Below are 7693 nucleotides of genomic sequence, written 5' to 3'. Positions count from 1 at the left end.
AATGAATTTTAGAAGTTTTGTTACATGAAGTGTTGAAATATCAGGTGTTTGAAAGCGAACTGCTGTTTGCCTGATTGGTTCTCGTTCTCTCTCTCTCTCTCTCTCTCTCTCTCTCTCTCTCTCACACACACACACACACACACACACACACACACACACACACACAGGCTACAATGGATATCAAAGGATTTCTCCTGTAATATTGTATCCCTGGACTCGTCAAGTGAATTCTTTGTGCGTGTTCACTATGGAAACCATTCATTAGAAGTACATTCTTTTTTCCTTGTTTTAATTGGAACCCCACCACATTATTTCCCCACCCCCGGGAAAACCTCCTTTTTGGAGATCATGGTGTCACAGTGTTTGGTCTTTTTGCTTTCGTTTTTAGTTTGTGACACTTGTCTCCCTTCCTATGCACAAGTACAGTATGAAGCCTTCATTGAATCTGTGCCGTTCATCTCATTTCAAATGTTTACGGGAGAAGCACTTCATTGAAAGCAGTGCTGTAAATATTCTGCCATAGGAAGGAATATTTCCGTCTACGTGCTTTCTCACTCTTGAATTCGTCTTCACACCATACAGGCTGTGACTTTGACGGTGGGTGTCTCGTTTGTATCCGCTACTCTTTATTTCGCGGAGTCGTATCAATGCTATGAATGCAAGGGTGTGCTATGTAACCAGAAGGCTGTTAGAAGTTCTGAAACCTTGTGTTTTCTGATCCTCGTGTTCGACCGACAGTGGTGCCGAAGTACGAAAGGCTAGTGTGAGTGAGAAAAGGAGAGAGTGCGTGCAGAGACTCCGTGGCGGTGGCACACGATGGATAGATTTTTTTAACCTGGTGAGATGCATCTCTCAGTCCCTTGACCTCGGTGCAAGAGCGTGCCGAGAGCAACGATAGCAAATGACATGCGAATGTTTTCTGCATCCAAAGGACAGCCACACCCGTTGGAAGACGTTGGAAGACGTAAAGAGAGTTTTGTTCTCAGAGAACCCCGTTAGTTGGATGTGTGAGGTACTTGTATTTCCCCTGCCCTTCCGTCAGCTGCTGTGAACACCGTATGGTGTGTGTTCTGTTCTGTTCCCGATCTGTTAAGTGTGGTCCCGTGAACACGGACTGAGCTTGTGGTGTGCTTCACGGGAGCACTCGGAAGCAGAGCTCACCAGTGAGCTCGGGGTGTCACCACGAAGGCCGGAAGTTCTAATGTCTGCCAGGTAGCCATAAGAATGTGGTCTAATGCAGTTCTGTGTCCCGTGCTTGGATGGTCTTTATAAGAGTTGTCAGTGTTGGGAATTCTTAAATAGAATGGATGAAGGAGGAAGAGGAGGAGGAGGAGGAGGAGGAGGAGGAGGAGGAGGAGGAGGAGGAGTTGTTGTTGTTGTCGTTGTTGTTGTTGTTGTTACGAGGTATAATGACGAAAGACACGGCAGAAAATTTTTACAGGGTTTACTTTCTGTTTTCAGTATGTGCAAAGCTGTATGACTTTAATCTTTGGGGATCCAGGGAGGTTTTCTTCCATTTTCTCATCTGTATGTTTGGAAGGCTCCTTTTTAATTCGCAACTGACTGACTGACTGACTGATGGATTGGTTTTGTTTTTATGTCCTCTTCTCACCCAACATAAGGCCCAAACTCACAGCCCGGCAATGAAGAGTCACCCGCTCCCCTGACCTAGCTGAGCGAGCCAGCCAGCCAAGTCACCCCTTTGATCCATTTTTGTTGTTGTTGTTTATTTAAATGAAGCGGACATGCAACGTGTGCTCAGGACAGAAACAGAGCACACGCTTTGGGGTTTGGCAGGGTCATTTGGAGCTTGGTAAATGTTAAAGCCTAGCTTCCCTGGGAGCCCAGGAGCAGGGTCCACAGCCGTTAAAAGTTGACAATTTCCTTTATCGATAGCCATCGAACAGATGATTTATTGAAAACACGAATCTATGGCAAAGATCGTTCTATGGTCTGTGATCAGGATATAGGAAGAACCGGATGGCTACAGCTCCCACCTCACAGACTTCATGTTTCAGTTGGACGTAGAGGCAGGGAGGGAGGTGAGGCAGGACGGCAGGGAGACAGGGAGGCAAGCAGACTGGCAGGCAGGCAGGCAGGCAGGCAGGCCGGCCGGCAAGCAGGGAGGGAGGGAGGCAGGCCGGCAGGCAGGGAGGGAGGGAGGCAGGCAGGCAGGCAGGCAGGCAGGCAGGCAGGGAGGGAGGGAGGCAGGCCGGCAGGCAGGGAGGGAGGGAGGCAGGCAGGCAGGCAGGCAGGCAGGCAGGCAGGCAGGCAGGGAGGGAGGGAGGCAGGCCGGCAGGCAGGCAGGCAGGCAGGCAGGCAGGCAGGCAGGCCGGCAGGCAGGCAGGCAGGCAGGCAGGCCGGCAGGCAGGCAGGCAGGCAGGCCGGCAAGCAGGGAGGGAGGCAGGCCGGCAGGCAGGCAGGCCGGCAGGGAGGCCGGCAAGCAGGGAGGGAGGGAGGGAGGCAGGCAGGCAGGCAGGCAGGCAGGCAGGCAGGCAGGCAGGGAGGGAGGGAGGGAGGCAGGCCGGCAGGCAGGCAGGCAGGCCGGCCGGCCGGCCGGCCGGCAAGCAGGGAGGGAGGCAGGCTGGCAGGCAGGCAGGCAGGCCGGCAGGCAGGCCGGCAAGCAGGGAGGGAGGCCGGCAGGCAGGCAGGCAGGCAGGCAGGCAGGCAGGCAGGCCGGTCCGGCCGGCAAGCAGGCAGGCAGGCAGGCCGGCAAGCAGGGAGGGAGGCAGGCCGGCAGGGAGGGAGGGAGGGAGGGAGGCAGGCGGGCCGGCCGGGAGGCAGGCAGAGAGGCAGGCCGGCAGGGAGGCAAAGAAAGAAAACGTGGCATCAGGGTACCTTGTGGGCTCAGGTGGTGGATCGTGCCACTGTATCTCGTGGGTTGCGAGTTCGAGTCCCACGCTGGGCGTAGCGCGCGCTTACAGTAAAATCTTTGAAAACCCATCCACAAATACAGGAATAAACAAAACATGGTATCAAAGGGGAGTAAGTGATTGATCGATGGGGGGTGGGGATCAAACGAGAATATGTGTCTAACCCGCAACCTATTCTTTATCGACGCTGCTTTCACTATTTTGCCCCGATGACTTTTTCCACAAGCGGTGGTCCCACCTGAGCGGGCTCCCTTCATCTTAAGATGTTCTGCAGCGAGAGGAAAGGCGTGAGAGGCAAAAGTTAGGCGGATCCATACAAATAAAGACAATCATCGTTTCTGAGACCAGTAGCCAAAGCTCTGCCTCCGTTTAGGATCCAATGTCGTACTTATCTCTTTAAAAACAGAAATACGTACATAAAAACCAGGCAGGGTCGTTGGCTTGGATAAGGGAGGAAGCTGAAATGCAATCATGGAGAACAACATAGGGGGTAAGAAGTTGCAAGCCAGAGCGATTTCACCACCCGTAGCCTTTGAAATGATGATTTGGTGTCTTCGGATACAAGAGAGCTCACCCTACGTAGAAGGTTTCCCACCGCTTGTCATGAAGTATCGGAACACCACAAGCGGATTCCCGTGCTACCAAAACCTCTCTGCCAACATAATCTGTAACAGCTGCATTCTCTTGTATCGTGTGAGTGTAGCGTCATTCATTGCACCACTCTGCCGTTGTTTGACCTTCCAGCGGATTGTAATTTTCGTTTCTTTCGGCGTGCGTGTGGGTATGCGTATCGGGCTATCGAAAACGATCTAGCCACGTTCGGTCCTCTTTTTCTCATTTCTCATAGATGAGTGATGGCGTCAAAGGATACACCTCAGGAAACCCCAGATGGAAGAGAGGCAAAGGGAAGGGGGGGGGGCAGAGTGCTTCTGTGTCCCGTGCCGCCCCCCCCCCCCCCCGCACTCTCCCAACACACCAGTCTCCCCTCCTCTCCCCCCCCCCCCCCCCCCGTTCCAGGTGTTGGAACAACCCGGAAGTGCCTGAATTAGGGGAGTTCTTTGACCGGGGGGGGGGGGGGGGGGGGAGAGGTTGGGGAGCACCAATGTTTGGAAACATTGCAGGGCTACCAAGAGTCAGTGTCTAAGGTACTTGGGGGGGGGGGTGAGGAAGAGGGGGGCGTGGGGTTTCTTTCTCTTTGAGGTGATGGAAATAGTTTGGAATGAACAGTGATGGTCCCATAGCTTTGTGAGTAGTAGCCTAAGATAGCCCGCTGAAGTGTACACACACCTATACATTTGTTTACTTATTACGTATGCATTCATTCCAGTTGAGTGAGTGGGAGAGAGAGGGGGTAGGGAGGGAGAGAATGGATCACCAAGCAGGCTCCAAGGTGTCAGCACAGAGCCAGATGTGGGGGCTGAAATTCAAGAACCCCGAGATCATGACCTGAGGCGAGACTGGGACACCTTACCGAGTGAGGCACCCAGGTGCCCCTGAACTGTTCGCTTTTACAAGGATGGGAATTTTGGCATGCGAGTTGTGTTTCCAGTGTTAATAGGTGAGGCAACACCTAGAATAGTAAATGCGGGCGGGCGGGCAGGCAGGCAGTCGATGTTTTCTTGTTCTTTCCCTTCTGGGCTTCAGAGGGGGATGGCGAGTGTGAGGGAGGGAGTCCATGACACTGGGCGTAGGTGTTCTTGTGAGCTGAGCGGCTTGGGAAGTTCCCCGAACTACATGACCCCACAGGAGAACAGGAATTCCTTCTCGACGGCAAGAGAGTGGGCGACTAGCACCGCCTGAGTCTGGCAGAGCCTCAAATCTAAGTCGGGGTGGGGGAGCACTTCTGCTGTCCTACCGGTCCTGACCCTCCCTGTCTGTCTGGGGGCCCCTGAGCCGCAGGGGTGGTGTTTTGAGTTGTCCCTCTGTGGTCGTCTTTTACACCAAATACTTCTGTTGAAGGTGCTTGGAGAATAACACAGGTTGGTATTTCCAAAATGACCTTGAGATCCTATTCTCTGCCCCTCCGCCCCTCCCTTGCGCGCGTGAAAACACCCACCCACACACCCCCCCCCCCGCCCCCGCGCACACACCCCACCCCTTCCCATTCCTTCTAACTACAACTGTTCCTATTTCCATCCATGTACTCCCAGACAGCTTCCTCAAGCCCCACCGCCCACCCCGTCGACCTCTTTGGGTAGTATAAAAGCGACCAACAGGCAGGGGGCGTCCGGGCACCACGGTGGTGGAGTGAGGGAGTCCGTGTGTGACGACTACGGGCGGATCGCAGCAGAGCGGCCGGGACGCAGCACCTGCCTCGCCGGCGCACAGCCTCGTCCCCAGCCACCTGGGTCAGTAGCGTTTCCCGGCTGGGTGGGGGGAGGGGGACATGGAACGGAGGGCGCACCAAGAGGGCTTTGTGGATCGAATGGACGCCTAACCGAGACCCTCCTTCCTGCCACCAGACACCGTTTGTGGATGGTCGTCGTCTCGCCGTCACGCAGCCCCCACCAGTGCTACAACGAAAGAAACGGGTGTCAAGGATAGTAATGCAAACGAAGGCGGGGCCGATCCGATCAGGGGAAGCGGCGACAGGAGTGGAGGTGGGAGGAAAAAAAAAAAAAAAAAAAATCACGGGAAGAAAGGACAGGCGTGGGCCAGGGCGGTCGCACGGGGGGGGGGGGGGGGGGGGGGGGGGGGGCAGCGGGTCAACGCTCGTCATCGAACCCGGGGACTCGGGTGGCCGACCTCACCGGGCCCAGAGTCGCTAGCGATCCACTGGTTTCCTAAACTTTGGGGTAGACGGCCGCGGCGAAGTCCGGCGTGCTGGTCAACCTCGGGGACCAGCTCAACGGATCCCCAGGTCATGGGGCTTGGCCGTGCTGGTAGAACTCGGGTCTCCTCGAGTCCCGGGCACTCAGGCAACCGGGGTTCGGGTCGCCGGTGTGCCGGTCGGCCCCGGGGCTAAGGGGTCGGGACTCGGGGCTCAGGTGATCGTGTCCCCGGCCCCCGGCGTGCCGGTCGATCTCGAGCGCCGGGTCGCCGGTCCGCGGTGTGCCGGTCGACCTCGGGTCTCAGATCCGCAGATCCCAGCGTGCCGGCCGACTTCAAGTCCCAGGTCACCGGGTCCCCCGGCTCCCGGCGTGCTGGTCGACCTCGAGCGCCGAGCCTCGGGGTCCTCTGTCCCCGGCGTGCTGGTCGACCTCGAGCACCGAGCCCCGGGGTCCCGGGGCCGCGGGGTCGCGGTCCCCGGTGTGCTGGTCGACCTCGAGCGCGGAGTCGCCGGTCCGCGGTGTGCTGGTCGACCTCGAGGCCGCGGGTCCCCGGCGTGCTGGTCGACCTCGAGCGCCGAGCCTCGGGGCCCTCGGCCCCCGGCCCCCGGCGTGCTGGTCGACTTCGAGCGCCGGGTCCCGGGTCCCGGGTCCCGGGTCCCGGGTCGCCGGTCCGCGGGGCCCCGGTCCCCGGTGTGCTGGTCGACCTCGACCTCGAGCGCCGAGCCTCGAGCCTCGGGGTCCTCGGCCACCGGCGTGCTGGTCGGCCCCGAGTCCCAGGTCCCCAGGTCCGCGGTGTGCTGGTCGACCTCGAGTCCGCGGGTCCCCAGCGTGCTGGTCGACCTCGGGCGCCGAGCCTCGGGGCCCTCGGCCCCCGGCGTGCTGGTCGACCTCGAGCGCCGAGCCCCGGGGCCCCGGGGCCGCGGGGGCCGCGGGGCCGCGGGGCCGCGGGGCCGCGGGGCCGCGGTCCCCCGGTCCCCCGGTCCCCCGGTCCCCCGGTCCCCCGGTCCCCCGGTCCCCGGCGTGCTGGTCGACCTCGGGTCCGCGGGTTCCCGGCCCCCGGTGTGCTGGTCGACCTCGAGTCCCAGGTTCCCGGTCCCCCGGTCCGCGGTGTGCCACCGCGTGCTGGTCGACCTCGAGTCCGCGGGTCCCCAGCGTGCTGGTCGACCTCGAGCGCCGAGCCCCGGGGCCCCGGGGCCGCGGGGCCGCGGGGCCGCGGGGCCGCGGGGCCGCGGTCCCCCGGTCCCCCGGTCCCCCGGTCCCCCGGTCCCCCGGTCCCCCGGTCCCCGGCGTGCTGGTCGACCTCGGGTCCGCGGGTTCCCGGCCCCCGGTGTGCTGGTCGACCTCGAGTCCCAGGTTCCCGGTCCCCCGGTCCGCGGTGTGCCACCGCGTGCTGGTCGACCTCGAGTCCGCGGGTCCCCAGCGTGCTGGTCGACCTCGAGCGCCGAGCCCCGGGGCCGCGGTCCCCCGGTCCCCGGTGTGCTGGTCGACCTCGAGCGCGGAGTCGCCGGTCCGCGGTGTGCTGGTCGACCTCAAGTGCCGAGCCTCGGGGGTCCTCGGCCCCCGGCGTGCTGGTCGGCCTCGAGTCCCAGGTTCCCGGTCCCCCGGTCCGCGGTGTGCTGGTCGGTCTCAGGCCCGCGTGTCCCCGGCTCCCGGCGTGCTGGTCTACCTCGAGCGCCGGGCGCCAAGCGCCTCGTCTCAGGATCCTCAGCCCCAAGTCTCGGGTCGCCCGGTCCGCGTCTCAGGATCCTCAGCCCCGAGTCTCGGCTCGCGGGTCGACCTCGAATCCCGAGTCGCCAAGTCGCCGGGTCTCCCAGTCCGCGGTGCGCTGGTCGACCTCGAGTCCCGCGTCGCCGCCGCCGCCGCCGCCGCCCCTCCCCCAGGGCCCCATGCTCGGGCGTACTGGTCGACCTCAAAACGACCGGACTTGGACGCGAGCGGGCGCCCGCGCCAGCGTGAGGGGCTGCTGGTCGACCCAGTCCTCCACAAGAAAGAAACGGGGAGGGGCCGCAAGGACAGCCGACCCGAGCCAGCCGGCCCCCCCTTCCCCGG

The sequence above is a fragment of the Panthera pardus genome, unplaced genomic scaffold (genome assembly GCF_024362965.1).
Source record: "Panthera pardus isolate Hobbes unplaced genomic scaffold, ASM2436296v1 HiC_scaffold_144, whole genome shotgun sequence".
In the NCBI taxonomy this organism is placed as follows: domain Eukaryota; kingdom Metazoa; phylum Chordata; class Mammalia; order Carnivora; family Felidae; genus Panthera; species Panthera pardus.
The sequence above is the reverse complement of the archived record's forward strand: the minus strand, read 5'-3'. Positions refer to the sequence as shown.